We start from the raw sequence: 19,990 nt of genomic DNA, 5'->3' as shown, positions 1-19,990 counted from the left end.
TTGGGGGAGGAGCTGAACCTCTTTGAGGGGGAAAAAAGAGATTTCAGCCTGAGATGGTGACATGAAGGAGTAAGGATTCTGGTAGTAATGTGCTGTAATCCTGCAATTTGAGTAGAGTCTGGGAGATTGCAGAGGGGAGCATAGAGTTCTGGAGGGTGCAGAAAGAAAATGTTACGAGAAAGCCAAGAAAGCTGGGCAGAGTTTGCCAAAGGTAAATGGTTTGCATTCTCTTGCAATGTCTTGAATCATTTTGTTACTATCAGTGACTTATCCAAGATAGTACCTGAATGCTTATAATGCTGCTAGACAACAGACTCAAAAGACTCACTAGGAGATGGGAGATGGGTAGAATTCTTTGAGGCAGAAGGAATTTGAAAGTCTGCAATAGATGCAGAGGTTTTGGTCCAAAGCAATATTAACGTGGGTGTGTTTTCCTGTGTTCTAGCTAATCTGAACAAGTTTTCACTGGCAGTATCTCTAATGTCTTGGCACCTGTTCTTTGTTGTTTCTTGTTCAACATGTTGGAGTTTCTATGTATGTGCTGTTTATGACTACCTTTATGTTCCTGAATCATAAAGTAATTATCTAACAAGTGCTCTGTCTCTAAAATTTCCAAATCCTTCGACAGCAGCTTGCTGCTTCCTCTGGATTCCTCATAGCCAAGTTCTTCTCTAGTAGTCCTTTTTTTTAAAGCTGAAAGCATTTCATGGTCCTCTGCCAAGAGCTAACATAGTGCTCAGTTATAAGTCAGAGCACAGCACTATACAGTAATGTGATATAATATAGAATTTTTTCTTAATACTCAAGCGAGAATGTAATTAGAAGTTTGTGAAAATCATATGAAGGGGAATACTCTAAAGTAACTTTAACTATTCCTACTAATGTCCGCTGTTACGAAGCCTGACCTATTAACATCTGCCTTCTAAATATAATATGTTTTCTCACTGCTTTTGAAAGAAGTCTAATATTTCTTACTGCTATAGACCCCTGGAGGTATTAAGAGGAAGAATGGCTTACTCCTTAGACAAGCTCCCTTTCCCACAAACCCAGACCCTCCATAGCCCCAACCCCTGCTGGTAGCAGGGGCACCAGAAATCTAGACTTGTCAAAAAAGTGTTCTCACTGTTAAGTGTTTCAAGAAAGGAGGTTCTCAGAAAGTGGGGCCTGCATGAGACTGGCTGTGGCCCAGGATAAATTCTGTGTTATTAACCTCTCTAACTTTGGATTTTGCACAACTTTCCACAACTCCTGAGGTGATCAGATCTAGGAGGAGCAATATCATTTCTCTCTAATAGGGAATGCGACATATTCTCCTTCCTGTTTAAGATACTAGCTTTCACCTGGTTTTCCTGTGATGCACTTATTAGTTATATATATTTTTTGTGAATACTTGGATTCAAAATGTTTTCAAGAATTTCAGTAGGCAGAAGGGGTGAGAGAGAGAGCAATATTCCTAAGGGGTGACAGTGTTAAAAATAGGGATTGCGGGGGGGAAAAAGTAATGCCTTAAATATTTGAAATGTAAAATCTATTGGAATGAGAATCTGAAGTGATTTAAAGTGAGCATGAGATTATTGTTGCTACAAATGATTAATAGTTTAATATTTTCCTCTTGACAATGGTGTGCTCCTTGTCTGCAAAGCAGGAGGAACCGAACATCCTCCCTCTTCCTGTGTTTTCTTTTCAGATCAGCCATTTTCATTTAATGGCCCTTTATGTACTGGAGGGTAGTTATCTACTTAGGGAAGCTTCCTATTGCTCTCATCTCTGAGTTACTAATGTTTCAAAGACCTGGGATGGTCTGTGCCCCTAAACACGCCTAGAGCCCTTAGCTGTAATAAGCTAAATTTTTATAAATGTGTTTTTGTTTTTCCTCTGTAATCATCTTCCATTTACCTTTCTTTCTTTTTTTTTTTTCGTATTTTTTTCTTTTTTCCTCCTAGTACCTTAAACTTTCAAAATCAGTGATTTTATCTTATGGTGTCTCTTCTGGCAACTTCCCTGCCCCCTTCCCTCCATCCCCATTTTTTCAGTAATAAAATAAAAAGGCTGCTGTTGGCTTTTCAGATGGTTTTATTACCCATTATGCAAGGAACTTTTAGTAATGTCTCATACAATCCTAAGGGTCTAATGGATTCCTCATTCATCTGGAATTTGAATGTATTCTGTGGCTAGCAATTACCACATTCATTTTTCTATTTCATCTTTGACTCTACTTGCTTTTCCTTCAGTCTAGGTATCTAAAATTGCTGGCGCGTGCAGGGCCTTTTAAGTGAATAATGACCTTTTAGGGAAATGTTGGTATTTCTGTTGGGGGAGGAGAAAAATAGAGCTGTGATGTTCTCCCGTTCCCTCTTGCATTTCTCTTGCAATTGGATTGTATTATCCAAAGTATATCCATTATATTTACAGTTCCCTCTCCCCACTTCACCCCCATCTCTCCCCCCCAAAAAAGTCATACTGCACTTGTGTTTATGACTGAGCAGTGAATATCTTAAAGTTACTTTTTTTTTCTTCCTTCCACTTCTTTTGAAAGAGGTAAATATCCCATTGCTAGGGCTAGTACCTATTGTGTTGCTGAGGGATTTTAGTTTGTTCTTTTATTATTTCTTTCTGTGTTTTGCTGTCAGTGAGTTGCACATACTTTTCCAGTTTACTCAATGGAGTAAAGTTTTTTTTGTTTTGTTTTGATTGGTATAACTCACCTTGATGTAATAAAATGTAGATTTCCAATTAAATACTGTGTGTGGGGGGGGAATGAGCCTTTAAGGAAAAAGTTTGTGTATTTTTTTCCCATTTTTAACGCAAATTCTGCCCTTTAGTTTTCTCTCTTTCCCAATACATTGTTCTATTATGAATGGCTATGGTATAGATTTTGAGGCAGCTGAGAATGCCATAGGGTAGACTGTGAGGAAACGTGCTCAGAATGGATGTGCACTGCTTGTTCTGCAACAACCGCAAGAGTTGTTATTAGTGGTTAGCACTTACTAGGAAATGTGAATAAGCAGCACCGGACCCTGAAGAGGGTATGACTACAGTGTTCAGTCGAGCACTGTGCAAGCAGTCCCCAGTTAGTGCCAAGCAGGACGAGGCACCAGCATGGCACAGGGCGGCAGCGTACCAACGCCGACAGCAAAGCGGCTCCGCTGGTGCGGTGGTTCCCAGCAAGACTAATGAGCATCAGTGGCACAGTTGCACTGTTTCTGGTTCTAGAAATTAACTTATTTTTACCATCTGTAACCTTCTTGACACAACACTCATGTAGGGCTCAGTTAGGCAAGTTTCATGCTGTAGGGTGACAGAACAACTCTTGCATGCAAATTAATAGCGTTATTAATATATAGGTTTAATACGCAATGATAAATATCAAAAGCAGCATGGATTTCATTCCCTGCATTGTTGTAAGCAAGATAATGTATTATAAAAAGTTCTGCTAATGCACAGTATGTGAACATGACTCTAAACAGCCAGCTTGAGCAACAGAGTTGGATTTGCTGGTTCCTCTGGCAACACCTGCGTTGTTTATCTTTCTTGTAAGGCTTCAGTGAGTGCTTGTGATGCATATGCAGTTGCTTATTGCTATTGTGGGTGGTTTTATTTGCTTACTTTTATTCCAGCAATTTGGAGACCACGTGTAATTTTAATGAATGATGACTATTAGCTGGTGTGCATACATCAAGTTCTCTGGCACTCATGCTAACTGCTCGCCAGTTGTCCTGACACCATCTGCCTGCTGGGCTGGGTGAATTCAGCCCTGTGTTCACCATCTTCTGTTTCTCGTTCCTCTTCCATAGTGGAAGGAGAAATTAAGGACCTTTGGGAGCAGTAAGAGTTATATCTTTCTGTCTCATGCTCATCCCAGAGGAAAATGAAGGAAAAGAAACATCTAAGAAGGTTTGTGCTAATGCAATGTGAACCAAAGAATATTCCACAAAAGAGTAGGCGCAATAGTAAAATAATCCAAGCTTAAAAAAAGTGATCAAACTGACTAAAAATACCAATATTTGGCTATGTGGTCAAAATAATATATTTAAAAATATTGGAACTATTTTTTTTTTTTCAGGTAGCTTTTGGTTAACACCACTAAATAGTTAGAGACTTTTAGCTTTCAATGGAAAGTAAAAAATGTCTCCTAAAACATCAATAAAAAGGGCAGATTCGTGGATGCCTATTTCTGAGCATTTTAAAGGAAGACTAATTTTCCAAGAATATTTCTTTTTCTTGAAAAACTTGCATGCTAGGCAAATAATATCTTGAGGCCTGCATGTAATGATAAATAGGGACTGATAACCTTTATTGCCTTGCAATTGAATTTCATAGAACTTTACATAGTGGAGTTACTGATAAGGCGAGTAAAAAAAAATGGGCGAGACTCGTTTTTGTAAAGTGAGCATTTTTAACATTGAAATTAAAGTAAAAGCACAGGAAGAGTAAGGAATAGCACTTCCATTTTGAGATTCTTTTCATGCCACAGTTCACCACATTTAACTTACATGCACGTAAAGGACATACCTGTGTGGTATGCTGTAGCGTGCCACGTTTGCGCCCATGCTTGCATTTTAGCATGCGCTAATGCCACCCCTGCTGCTCTAGTCAGACCCAAGACTCCAGGGGGAAATGATGATGGATGCATAAAATGGCCAGTTTTGTGTAGCAGCACACAACCATTTTCATATTGTGGTCAAAGTGAAAAATGGTAATTGAAATCACCTCCTTAACTACCTCCTTTCAGGCAACTAGAGCCTTGTTTCAAGCCCTTGAAATTTGTCCGGCATCAAAATGAGTCAATTCTAGCATTCAAGTTGTTCTTTTGCAAAAGTAGATGATTATATCCTTGGTTTATTTCTTGGCCTCTCTCCTCAAGAGGTATTCAAGATATTGTATATCATTATCATTTATTTATTTATCAATATTCTGCTTGCAGTGCTGATTCCTCCGTAATCAATTGCCTAATGTCTTTAAATACCACAGGGCTAGAATATTAACAGTCATTTTCTGTCACTAGTAATGGCTAAGGTCTCATCGTCTTTGTAACTAAGAGACTAAGAAAAAAATAAATTGAGGGGAGGAGGTAGTAACAGACAAATTAAAATTTTCTGATAGAAAAATGTCAATGGCTGAGTTTGAGATTCTTGGAAACAAATCAGTGCTCAGTGACTGTCTTTCCCCACTGCACCCATCACCTCTGACCACGTTGTTTCCCTCAGGACACTGAGGATGTTAAAATGCTTTTACTTGAAAGTAAAATGTTACTGTGTGTGTATATACAAATGCACTCACACACACACACACACACACACACACACACACACACACACACACAGACTAAAACACCCAGCTAAAACATGGAGAATTGAAATGATGCCTTGTGTGAAACCAAAACCAGGTTTCGATACCTAAACTGTAACTTATGAGGGGAGGGAAAACAAAGTGTGTATGCATATTCAAAAATATATAAGTAGAGGAGTGTGTTTGTTTTGTTCAAAAGGATATAAGTGGTAATTATAAGGTTTAGTCATAAAGTACTGATCTGAGAGCAGCCTCCTCCCATTTTTTCTTTATTTTGTTTGCACTTCTCACCCTATATTTTTACAGGTTTTTCTGCCTTTTTTTTTCCTGTTCTGTGCTAACTGACATCTGTATGATTAAATCTTATTCTAAATGTGTGAATGTGTATATATGTGTATATACACATGACTGATAGACAAATTTCCATTTCTATGTTTATATATGTAATCATTAAACATACAAAATTATTTTTAACTCCTGCTCTTTCTGAGTACAAAGATATCAGTTTGATTTACGTTTCCTACTTAAATCTTGTCAGCTTAATTTTACCTAATCTTTCAAAAATTATCATAGCTTGCATATAGTTTACATATTTGATGTCTTGTTGTCACGAATGGCTTTAGTGGTTCTTGATTATGAAATAACAGGTAAGTTACTGTGTTAGAGCTAATCTTCAAGCAACATTAGCAGAAGTTTATCATCTCAGTATTATGTTATATCACTGTGCGTGGAACAGATGGGAAGGGAGATGAGAAAACTCCCTTGGTGCAAATCCATCTGACAAGAAGAAATAAAACCACCTGTTATGCTGTGTAAAGGCAGAGTTAAAGCTTTTAAAAACAGATGATTTTTTATTATTTTTTTTTCTGGCCCATGCAGACATCTCTTATATTTTATTGGAATTATTAATTGTATTCCTGAGGCCATATACCAAAATACTCAGTTTACCCAGTGTTGAAACCTTGCCTCTTCTTGAGTAATTAACAGTTCTTACACATTTTTAATGGTCTCTTTCCTTCCCTATACATGCTCATTATTATGGTTTGTCAATTATCTTTAAAACTGTATTAAAAAAAAAGATAACTCTCTACCATTAGCAATTGCTCAGAAGTTGCTAATAGTTCTCCTGAGAGCACTTGTCTTATCCCATATCTCCCACCTTATCAAAAGGTCACGTTAATTACAGGACCCTTGCTGGGAATAAATCAATGTGTCAATCAGAAACCCACATTGTGCTGCAGCTGGAAAGTAAAATTTGAACAAGGTTGTATTTAGGAGCTAACTTTCTTTCTACTATATTCCTGAGTTAACCTAAGAGCAAGAAATAATGGCAGCACATTGAAGATCAAGGTATATATATTTTAAAATTATTTCACATTTTAATTTGTACCTATACTGTCAATTATTTATGTACTACTTAGAATTCTAGTATACTCTCTATACTTGTAAGATCTGCAAAATCATTGCTTTCAGTTAAAAAAAAAAATTAAAGACAAATGGTCTGAATTCAAGGTAGTTTTCAGTTTCTCTAGCAAATTATGTATTTCTGTCTTTAGACAGACATTTTCAAAGACTTCATAGGATCATAATACCATTAGAGCTGTAATAAGCATGTTTACTTGGTGTCTTTAGGTCTAGATCTGATCCCAATGCACAAGACCAGTTAAGCTATTCTTAAAATTTGTGGTGTACGTATGTGTGAGAGCAGATAATACATGAGTTTCTAAATAAAATGTTAGTAGATGAGAATTCGCATGAGCAAAGAAAAAAATGGAAAGGGAGGAAAAAAAATGTCCAGAGCTCCATTCATATTAAGACTACTGGGAAGAAAAAGACATGCAATTTATATTAGTTTCTGATGGTGATAGTGTCCAAACTGATTAACACTCTACTGTTAAATCCCAAGATTTGGATCAGATTCTCACACATTGTTATTACCATCAGACTAATGCTTCAAGATCTTAATTGTGTGCTAACTACTCAACCAGGTTAACATAAAATTTAATTTGCACTCATCAGAGTGAGGCTATTGAAGTGTGTAATAAACTTGATTTATAAACTTCCCATTTTGCTGCCCATTAAATAAAAAATAATTTATATGTATATGTCAATATTGAAGAGGAAGAAGTCTAGTCACTTTCTAAATATAGTTGGAGTGGTTATGTTACATTCATTTAACATGATGTTTTAAATCCAGACGTGTCTAAAACTCGTGGTTTTGAGCAGCAAAAGTAGACACCTTCGGTCTTTCACACATCCCTATGGAGAGCTCAGTATGAGCAAATGTGAAGGCAGAAGATTCTCAGGATACCAAAACAAACGGAAAAATAGCTATAGATGACTTTATATATGCATATATATATATATATGCACACACACACACACACACACATATATATATATATATGAATGATTTAGAGAGACAGGCTATTCACTCCAGTGCAAGTGAGTTATTATCAAAGAAAATAAAACCTAAATCCACAAAGAATGATAAATCATCTTATCCATAACTCTTTTTCTTCTTTCTCCCTCTTATTATATAATAGAACAGAAAGTTTTTGTTTGTGAAGAAAACTGGGATACATGCAATGTTCATATAAATATAGTTCATCTCCAGTGTAGGCTTAGAAAAACTGTTGACATTAGGTAACATGACTGGAGATTGTCCAGTTTGCTGTTGCATCTCACTAGTGGCACATAAAGTTTTTGTGCTTTTCCAATGCTTTAAAGCTGATGCAGGAGAAAGAGCATCTCCCCTGCTGCTTTTCTTTCATGTAGAAAGTATCTGCAGCTGGCTGTTACAGGAGGAAAAATCCTTTCTAGTCTTTCCGATGTTGATTGCTTTATGACCTGAAGAAAGACTGTGTATGCATTTTCAAAAGTATTTGTAGCAAATAAAAATCTTGCTTCCCTCCATACTGTACTATGTCTGTATAAACATTGCCTTGGAATTGTTTAATTCTATTCTGTTCTTTGCAAGATAGGTTATTCAAGTAAATTTACTAAATGTGCCTTTATATATGAAAACAGGTGATGGTTAGGATGCTTTATTTTGCTACATTGCAATTCTGCTGTCAACTTATTTTTCTGTGCATGCTCAAAAATACCTTGGACTTTTTTTCTTAAAATTTAGCTTTAAAGTGTATAAAATACAGTAGCATTTTTTAATATATATTTTTATATATATAAGTATATATACACTCCATAATGTCAAATCATCTGGAAACAAAATTATGTGTTCGGAGTGAATTTAACTTTGTTTTGTGATACTCTTTCTGAAACTTGTTCCAGTGAAAGAAGCTTCTAATTTTCCCTCATTATGCTAAATGTGGCAGTAATTACTACTTCTGTTTCAAAGTTATAAAATGGGAAAGACCTGGATTTTGTGTGATAGTCTATTTTAATCCAAGGTAAAACTGGACCACAGATTTTGTTTTCCAGATACTCCTTATTTTAGTAAAGATGATACCTGTACGCATAAAAGTAAATATAATCTCTGCTTCTGAACTTTAAAACTAGAAAATTAGCATGCATAATCAAGCCAACTCAGTCTCTGATCACAGCTGAACAATGTTGCCAGCCTCTTTTCATTTCTTGCTTTTAAGTAGTTACTTCATTTATTGCATCTAAATAAACAAAAAGAAGCAACTAGAATTGTAGTAACAAGGTTTTGTCACTGTCACATCATTTTTCTTACCCCTCCATGCCCAGGAACACTTTGCAACAAAGTGCTACTGTAGTGGGTATTACTAGGCAGTGTGCCATGACAATTTCCAAAATGCATGACTGTAATAATAAAATTTAGCAGAAGCAAGAAGTACTTCCCATTAATAATTTCTAGTACCAGATCACACATACACTGAAATTTTTGGAATATTGCATTTGTACCCCAATTCCTTTTAGGGAAGGATAACTGTTCCCTGGCACATCTAAGGAACGGTCCCGTGAGTGTGGCTGCAATGCAGTGGGATCAGAAAATGTGCGTATTGGTGGCACCTGGCTGTACTACAGTCTGCCTGTGTGACTGGGGACATGTGTGATTGCTATGTTTCTCACTATCACATGTCAATTAAGATAGGCATATCTACATGTGAAGTAGTGTATTTTCAGTTTCCCTTAAAAGGTCCTTTTCTGCTTGAAAGCTTTGTTAGGAAGAATGTAACAAAAGCATGAGAATTGCATGCATAATGTATAGTGGCACAATCCATGGTAAATTGGACCCATTGAGGATGCATTGGACATACTATTCATGCACAAAATAACATGTGCAACATGTGCAGTGCTGCAAAGGATAAAGCCTCCAGAAAGTATGACCTATGGTTATAGCTTGTGATTTGTCACAGAACATATGGTGCGTTCCAAATGTGTTGGATTTATTCTCCATGCCCGGATGTTATGTTTACACTGAGGATACTAATTGCTTTTCAGAGTGTTAGACTCACTATTTCTGCAAGGCCAGTGATAAATAGAAATATGATAATTGTGTTCAGAACTGAAGGAAGTTTAATATCTATGAAATGATCATATGCAGTGGTAATTGGCTGAAGATTAATGAAAAACACTTCAATGAACAACACACAACACAGCATTGATTCTAAAGCCATAATATGTTTTTTTTTTCTTTTAAATTGGAATTTAAGAGTTGACTTACAAAGACAAAGGTCATCTCTCTTTAAAGAAGACAATATGGTATGCTAGATAGTTTACCAGAAATCTTCTTACCACCTCATTTGCTTTCACTTTTTTTTTTTTTTAAATTCTTATCATTACATTATCATTGGGAACAAAAGGAAGAGCATCATCTTGGGATTGTGCTGACGGTAACTGTTCTGTCCTGCAAAGTGCAAAGCATTCCAGTCTTTGTTTCCCAAGGCCCTTTAGTATGCATGATCCTCAATATAGCATGTGGTAAACTTCTTTCTAAATAATATTACTGGCGTGTTTAAAGAATGTTGGATTTCATTCCTTCATTACTGAGTTTCTTCTGGGCTATTTCTTTGTTCAGATGTAAGCGTTGTATTCAGCGTTCTGTATTCAGTGTTGGTGAAATGTAGACCAAAACTTTAAAAGTGTGCTACTGGATGTAGCTGGTGGATGATAACGATGGGTTTTCTTCTACTGCAGTCTGATAAGTAGCCATTTGTACCTCTTGGGCATCTTATAAAAAAAAAAAAGTCATAATGTAAAGAGGAAAAACAGCACTGCACCTCTGTAACTACATCTACTAAAAACCCCACTTTGCTGAAACTCTGAAGTGAGGTGTGCCAGAACATAGGTAGCAAATCTGTCTGAAAGATATGTACCTTAGAGAAATGTTATTCAACATATGGGAGACACCATAATCGCAAAGCAATTGGAAGTGCCCTCTAGATCTCTTATATTAACATTCAATAACAAGTTCAATAGAAAGAAATAACTACTCCCTTCTATCACTGTTTTGTCTGAGTGATGTTTTTCTTATCTGCTATAGCTTTGAGATTATCAGGGAAGCTGCTGTATTCAGTGTAGCAGTCCTTCTGTGCCGTCAATGTCAACGTATGATGCTGAGATACCATTCCACACAGAACTTTGAAACATATAATAGAAACTATTTGAAACACTTCTCTTTTGTGCTCCTCTGGATACATTTATTTATTTATAGCAATTATTTATAAAATTTAAAGCTGTTGGCAATTGCATCAAAAGACTTGTTTTTTTCCCTCAGTGTAGAGAATGGAGAACAGCATAAATTCTTATTCATATATTTTATTTTTCTTTCATCAAGGTGATTGACTGGCTTTATTCATTAAGTGGAAGCCTCATTTACATGTGAACAGTACATTTCTTCCTTAGGAAATTACAGTCATTATTAAAAAATACTTCATTAGCTATACTGATTTTTTTCAACAATAACTAATCATGAACTAACTAAAATGGAGAAAAATAATACTTCAATATTTTGTAGTATGTATCAATTTTTACTTATCTTCCCTCACTAGCTATGCTCTTTCCGATGCAAATCTTTAAACATTATGAGAGTTAAAGCTACATTCTCTATATATATTGTTTGAAAATGTGAATTTAAGAAAGGCGTCTATTTTACAAATCACAGAATGTTTGCAGGTGGAAGCATCTCTGGAGATCATCTAGTTCAACCCCTCTGCTCAAGAAGTCACCTACAGCACATTGCTTCCTTTGAGATATTCAAAACCTCTCTGCAAACAGCCCTGGGCAGACTCCACAACCTTTCTGAGCAACCCGATCCCATGTTCTGTCATCCTTGCAATTAAAAGTTTTCTTTGTTTAGTTGGTGCTTCCTGTGTTTCAGTGTGTGCCCACATCCTCTCGTTCCATCACATCATCCCTCCCCAGGTGCAGGATCCTACATCTGCCTTTGTTGAATTTCATGAGGTTTCTCTCTACCCATCTCTCCAGCCTGTCCAAGTCCATCTGAACAGCCCACTGGGGTATCAGCCGCATTTTCTGTGTCACCTTCAGCTGGCAGCTGACTACAGCAGGCAGACAGCAGAGGCTCTGTCCCCTAAGCACTCCAGCCTTGGGGAAAAATTATAGAGGAAGATGCTACTTCTGTAACCTCTACCAAGCTGAAGAACAGTGCTGCTGTTCATCGGCCAAAAGAGAGTGGTAAATCTTATTTCTAGCCTTAAGAGCTTTGTCACTTTTGTACAAGTTATTTTTTTGTATTTCTTGGTATTACTACCTTTTCAGTCAAAAATAATGAAGGTAATTTTAGGCCTAAAGGCCTCCTAGGCCTTTAGGTGTTACTAAGGCTACTCTGCAAATGTGTGCATAGTATGGATGTTCATAAATATATATATATATACAGATGTACATGAAAAACAAAACTGTGTGCCTACATGTTTTTAAAGCATATTTTATATGCATACATCTAATCTTTTCCTCCAAAGGGTGAACAAAACTTTTTCAAATGCTTTCACAAAGGCTGTGCTCTTAATATTAATGCCAAGCTGTTTTCTGAGGTACAGAGAGCATTAAAGTAGTTTCATGTTCTGCCAAACTATTGCTATTGCAAGTTTTAAAAAAGAAAAAAAAGTATCATAAAATAGAAGTACCCATTGAAGCTTCTTGAGAAGGTCTGACTGGCAATTTAACATTGTAGCTGGACAGTATGTATTGCAGCTAGACAGAACATGTGTCTTTACAATTTTTGAATTTTTCCTTGTGTGAAAAGAGACATAGTCCAAGGGAAACTAAATGTCTTGGAAGGGACATTATCTTGCAATTTTGTAATTCTTGAGGGCTATGCATCCTATATTGGAGGGAAAGAAAAACACCAGGGAATTGTGGTGATTTCTTTTCACCAATAAGGTATCTCTTTATAATAATAATATTTAGAAGTAAACTGTTAAACTATTTCTTTACTAATAGTAAACCTAAGAAGAAGTTTAGGTAATTTATTCTAAGAATTGTTTTTATGCTCAGAATATTGGATGACTTAGAGAGATGTACATCCTAGGAAAGAAAACTGACTGTTTTCATTGTTTACTCTTTCTATTGTATGACCATTTTCAAGAGGTTTTTTTTTTTTCCAAAATGAAACTTTAAGCATCTCTTTTACTCTTCGTATATAAGGATGGCCATACTGACTTGTTTAAGAAGCTGGTTAGGCTTTTCAGTCTTTAGAAAATAATCACTTCCTTCAAGTGTTCTTGATAACCCTCCTGAAATGCCTCCTTGTACTTCTGCATTATGGTCCTCCGTGGTTCTGGATCCAGTCTGCAAACAAAATCGAGAATTCTTACTGAAATCTGCAGATGCTGACAGGGAAGAGAAGAGGAGGCTCTCCTTGCTGGCACTACAAGACAAGTAGAGAAAATTATTCTGCTATTGGACAAGGACTTACGAGTTCAGGTAGGAAGCTGTAGCTACAGGAATGCAAAAAGCAGCCTGCCTCTGGAAACTACTGATGCAAGGACAGGTTTCTGCAGTACCTTCCAGCTGGCATTTGTATATTTACCCTGGTGTGCACTTAGGAAAATAAGTAGCAGACTCCCGTTAAATAGAAACAGTCCTGGGGCATGGCTGTTAAATATGGTTAAATTACATGATTGAACAACACTTTAGCCCATGCCACTCTTGCACCTACCTACAAGTGGGTGTTTCCTCCTCCCTCTTTTTTTTTTTTTTTTGTTCTAATAGGCAGCACCTGTCTAGCTATGCTAACTCTCCCCCCATACACACTACATTTTATAGCTTTTGCATAGTGTAAATGTTGCATTAGTATAGTTGACTGAAATACAATAATGCTAACAAAGCAAACATTGGAACAATTTGTTTCTTTTTGTAAAATCTATAAACACCATATACCACAGCTTACAATTAACGATTGTTTACTGTATATTGTATTTACTATTAAATACATCACAACTTGATGTTGTATTTACAAATCTGTTTTCATGCAATTTAATTTGTGGCTGAGGCAAAGTCATACATTTTATAAACAAAGCAAGGATACACAAGTAGGCTCCATAAAAGTTTTTTAAAATATAGTTCATACTAGGGTCAAAAGAATGCTTAATTCTATTGGCTCTGGAAATGATTTTTCATCCACGATGGGTAATTTTGAAATAATTAAATCCCTTTTAGATTGCCTGTGGGCAACTTTATTTTTTAACTTTATTTTTGTAACTCCATGGATTTGAAGCCAGCATGAAAGATCTGTATTGCTTTCATTTCTTTATCTGTCTCCTCTCTCTCTAAAGCAGGTGTTGTCTTTGTGTTGTTTTTCCACTCCAAGCATGCTATTGGTACACAACAAGCAATAAATATGAATCACAGTCATCAGCCACCATCTATAAGCCTTAGGGCTTGATGCAAAACCTACCAGAGCTGAGGGGTATCTTTCATATGGTAGCATGTTAGAGCACTGGAGTCATGACTAGGAAGCTATGTGGTCCAAAGATTGATCTACTCTACGAATTTGTGTAGATTTCCTTACCTTTCGATACCTCACAGGGCATATAGTCTGCATGTTGCCTGTCTTGCTTATTCATATGGCCAGCTCTTCAAGGCAGGGGCTGTCATTCGGCCCAAGTTTGTTATGCCTAGAATTTGGCTGCATATGCACTGAAGAGATATTTGGTGACTATATGTCTCAGCATCACGTTATGGTGATATTAGTGGGAAAACTTTTGCTCAGGGACCATTCCTGGATCTTTTGGAACCAAGTCAGAGATCTTCTAATGGGAAATCCTCTCAAAAATGATGACCAGCAACATAAATACTATTAGTGTCTTTAATCCCAACCTTCAGCTTTACTACAAGAATTTTACTCTTCTTCTATAGGTACTTTTCACTTATTTTGATGCTTATAAAAGAGCAAAACCAAAAATGACTTCCACTTTAAGCATACAATCAACCAAAAATGTATCATTTTAATAATACTTTATTATAGTATGATTTTTTTATTTTGGAAAGATTTTCTTTCTGCTGAGACACTGGATTAATACCTGCCATTTGAAAAATTCCTTCCTGACTTTGTTTTGCCCTGTCCTCTAATTAAAACTTCATGTGCAGGTGATTGACCTTCTGATTTTGAAAAGTCTGGCTACAGTTTTACAGTCTCATAATATTTAGCCAGAGAAGTGTAAAGAATACAGAACAATTAGTCAAGCTTTTTTTTTTTTTCTTTTTTTTTTTTTTTTGTCTCTTTTTCCTTCTGGGCCTGGTAAGAAAAGAATGATCTTCATTCTAAAAGTCAAATTATCACAAAGTGAACAATGTTATTAAGTATCTGTTCATCAAATGCAAAATTTAATTGATATGTATGATGATCATGATGTAACTCATCTTAAAGAGGCCAGCATGTTAGAATACAAGAATAATACTGCAACTTGTCTTGATCAACCTTTTGAGAATACAACTGCATCTGTTTGTTAGTACTTTTTAGGTGAGTCTTGCTTCAAAGGTCACATCAATTTGATACTGGAATGAAGCTGGAGGAAAGCAGAATTATGGTCCCATTTGACAGTGGCATCAAACAATATCCTTAAAAAGCAAAGGGTGTGTAGCAAAACTAACTTGACTTTTAGTTGTCAGGCAGGATAGTGCTGTTGAAGAGATTAATGGAACATTAGAATAATTTGAAGGCTTTAATTCAGTTGTTAATAGCTCTTTTGAAAAATCCCCTAACTGGAATAGATTTCATCTATTGTTACAGAAATTACAGATAAAGACAGTTTAGTGCACCTATATCATATAGGGACCAATGCTGAACCCAGAAATACTGGATTCGTAAACAAAGTCATCCCCTTTGCATCTTGGTAGCCATCTAGACGATCAAGGAATCCATGGGCACCATTCCCAGGTGCCTTCTGCACTGCCTGTACCCTCTGCTTCAAGCCTTCAGCTCTGGAGCTGATATGGCAACCATATATTCTAGCAATTGCATTACTGGGAAAGTTGACTTACAGAAATTGAGTGCCCCTTGTCCCAGTCCAATGTCGGGGGAGGTTTCGATGTGATCCCAAGAGCGAGATTAAGACACAAACAAGGTCAAATGCCATACAACCTTGTTAACTTCCTTCTCTCTAAGTGCAAATAGGACAGAGAGGAGAAGAAGAGAAAAAAAAACAGAAATAAAGATAAGCAAGTTAGTGGGAGAGATGCAACAAGATTATAGGTGCCACCACAACCAGTCCGGCTAAGTGTTGTTGGCTCCACTTTGGTGCAGGTACAGGTGCCTTGGGGCAGGTACAGGTGCCTCGGTGCCTCTGTGCAAGTAATACTCAGGGACAGAAGGCCATGCATGCCAGTCCAGGTGATGTTCTGCACATACCTTCGTGCAGGAATACATAGTCCTTTTATCCCCCTTCTCAAAGAGTCTGCCCATTTTCTTGAAGTTTTCTGGTACGTGTTGTTCGTATCATATATGCTGTGTGCTTTGGTATTCCTCTTCACACTCAATTTGAATGCAAACTGCTCTGGTGGGCACTGCTGAGAATGTCATTGTTCAGGTCTCCAGCTGATCCTCCCAGAGGCAGCATGCTGATGCCAAGTAGATAGTTGATATTACAGTCTTCCCAGAGACAAGAGGCCAGGGCTAAGAGGTGTAAAGGTTGAGAGATAATGTACTCGTTTGGGTCTTCAGCTAGTCTTCCCAGAGACAAGATACTGGGGCATTGTTCAGGTCAATGGTGTGTCAACAATGTCAAGACAAACACAATCCACAACAGTCTCTTACACCCCTAGGTTGTTGGAAGAACTGCTTGGTCACCCTCAAAGGACTGTAGCTCTGCAACTCAAAGTCTGTTCCACCAGAGCTACAACTTCTCAATTTCTGCACTTTGCTTTTTATAGAGATTTGGCTTCTTTGAGCAGAAAGCAAAGAGGTTCCCAAAATACAGCTGGAAGGCTTTCTAGATAGTATTCTTATGAAACTGAAATCAGTTCATGAAATCAGTCTGTAACTTCTCCAAGTCTGTGATTCTACTGTAGGCAATGATGCAATACATATATAATCCAGAAACATCTATTCCACCTTCCATAAGTCTCAACAAACTTCCACACTGGAAATTTTACCTATCAGAGACACCAAAGGAGGATTTTTTTTTCCCCTAGTGATCTGAGTTGGTTGTTTAGATTATTTGTCAAGAATGATAGTTGATAATGAGGGTGTGCAACTAAATTTTTTAAGGGTTGAATATTTGTTGCTTTTATAAACAAATGATCTGTTGTCTATGAGAAAGATTAGCATGTGAAATAGAATTTTGGAGCAAAACAATTCAGCAGAAAAAGTAACAGATTTAATTTCAAGGAAGGACTAGAGAGTTTATTATCATAGTGTATGTACATGACAGGTAGTAGACTTATTCAGGTATTAACAGATTCCAATACTGGTGCTTTGTATGTGGATAGAGCTCATCTGTTATTATGGGAATGTTTGATAATAGAATGAGGACATGAGCAATAGCATAAAAGGAAGATTAGGTCATCTTTAACATACTTATTACTTCTTTCTAATAAGTTAACTTTTGGCTTATTCTGAATGGTAACTGGATAACCAGGGAGAATTAAAATTATCTTGTGACATGCTTCCAATGCTTCCATTCTCTCCCCCCTCAATTTCTTCTTCTACAGATATTCCACTGGTTAACATAGCAACAATAACCACACACACTACCCCTAATCCCCTCTTTATCAATCCATAAGACACAATTGTGTAAAGACTACAGGCTATTTGATTGAAGGGGCGAGAAGTGGATTGGGGTTGCATAGACAGAGATAAAGTATTTGGGGGAGATGTCTGCTTAAAAGTACTTTCGGGTAATTTTTTGTGTTTGTTTTGGTTTATTTTGTTGTTTATTGTTTGTGTACTTTATTTATCCAAGCAGTTATTACAAACTGTCTGAATCTACACACATTGTTTTGATTACTTTCACATCTCTTTCAAATGCTTTTTCATCTCTCCTCTTTGCAATGTGTTACTGGCTATTACATTGAAAGAAGAACGTATTTTCACATTTTTTCTTCACAGATTATCATGCAAGGAATGTTTTTCTACTTCTAGGTTCCATCAGAACATCTTTACATTTGTTTCCATGAACTAGAATGCAGCCTTTTATATATATATATACATGCATATATATATATGCGTATATATATATATATATACACAAGTAGTCTTAAAGAAAATTGTATTATTTATATACATTTTTTCATATACAGATAGAATTACCAGATTCAGTCCTGCCATTTGTTTCAAGAGAAGTTCCTATATGCCCCTCTCCGACCCAGGACAAAAGGGAATGTATATCAACATGAATGGCTTATTAATCCATTTTATGGTTATCTTCCTTCTCCCTCAACCCCCAATTGCTTGAGCAGGACTTTAGGTTAAAGCTCAAACAAAAGGTTTACAGCTTTGGCAATCATAGTGAAGCACAAGATTAAGGATTATACAATTCATTGGGGCTTACACTTAACAAAAACAATATATTCATATTTTAATATAAAATAATCCTATGTGATAAATCTGTATGCCTATGCTCAAAAACTGTAACTAGTATCTTGGTCTACACAACACTCATGAAATAAGAATATTAATTCTGTGCACCCCCACTCCTTCCCTATTTTTTGTGAGTAGGAGGAAGCTCTTTGATACATGGGTAAAAGGGTTAAGAACAGAATGAAAGCTGAGAAAATGTAAAGTATGTGGTGTGTTGCTATATCTTTTTTAGAGATAAGAGAATGTGTTCTTCTCACACAAATCCACAACATTATTTACTGGAATGAAAATGTAAATACAATATTTGCTTTGGAAGATGGCTCTAGGGAGGCACTTGAGCATTATGCTATATACCCAAGAGAAGCTTACATAAGGAAAAAGAAGATCTCCAATAACATCTGACAAAACCTGGTGAGGGAATATAGAGTATGAATTTCTCGAAGCCTGTAATTTACACAGCTTCTAACAAATTACGTAAGTACGTTAGATTAATCTACTGCAGTTTACAACTGAACGCTTTAAAAGATACGGAAATGTTCAGCTTTCAAAACTGTTTAATGTCAAAACAGTGAAAAATCTATACAGTTTTTCCCCATGGAGCAGCACGAGTATTTGTAAACATTTTGCTTTTGAGAAAAGCCCAAGTCATGTTTGTGAAAAATCAACTACAAACATGGGCCAAATGTTTTTCTGGGCACATCTTTAGTGATTCCTTTGGAATTTCATGAATGATAGACTTGTTTCAGTGCCTTGTATTTTCAGGAACACTTAGAAATGAGATCTTTGTTTTGGATTGTTAAAATGCAATCTTTGATTCTTAAAATGCAATCTTTCTTGCTGTAATCAATGATAGTTTTCAGTTAGATGTACCTTACACTTATGTAATGAAAAAGGAGCTCTTAGAAGCCCTTCATTGGAGTGGCTCCATGTCTCTTGTATTGGATAGCCCAGAAGTGGACTAAGTATTCCACGCAGGGCTTCACCAGGGCTGAGTAGAGAGGAAGAATCATCGCTCTCAACCTGCTGGTAATGCATTCCAGGAGACTATTTTTCTTTGTGGCTAGAAGGACACATTGCTGACTCCTGCTCAACTTGTTGCCTCCGAAGCGACCAGGTTCTTTTCTGCAAAGTTGGTTTCCAAGAAGTCGGCCCCAGGTTGTCTTGGTGCAGGGGGCTATTTTTCTCTCTGTAGAGAAAAAATAGCTGCACCTGCCTTTGCTGAACTTCATGAACTTTCTCTCTGCCCATCTCTCCTGTCTATTCAGGTCCCTCTGAATGGCAGCACAACCATGTAGTGCATCACCACTTCCTCCCAGTTCTGTATCATCAGCATACTTGCTGAGGGTGTTCTCTGTCCTTTCATCCAGATCATTGACGAGTAGGTTGAAGAGGACTGGATCCAGTCCTGACCCCTGGAGTACATCGCTACCTACAGGCCTCCAACTTGACTGTGTACCACTGATCACAACCCTCTGAGTTCCGCCATTCAGCCTGCTCTCAGTCCACTTTATTGTATGCTCATCTAACAAGTGCTTCCTGAGCTTGCCTATGAAGACGTTATGGGAGACAGTGTCAAAAGCTTTGCTGAAGTCAAAATGGACAACATCTTCTGCTCTCCCCTCATTTACCCAGCCAGTCAGCTCATTGAAAAGGCTATCTGTTTGTTCAAGCATGATTTCCTCTTTGTGAGTCTATGCTAACTACTCCTGAGTACCTTCCTATCCCCTGCATGCT

Source organism: Tinamus guttatus, unplaced genomic scaffold (genome assembly GCF_059628265.1).
Source record: "Tinamus guttatus ecotype Peru unplaced genomic scaffold, ASM5962826v1 Tinamus_guttatus_pri_ptg000222l, whole genome shotgun sequence".
NCBI classification, from domain to species: Eukaryota; Metazoa; Chordata; class Aves; order Tinamiformes; family Tinamidae; genus Tinamus; species Tinamus guttatus.
This window is presented reverse-complemented; position numbering follows the sequence as displayed.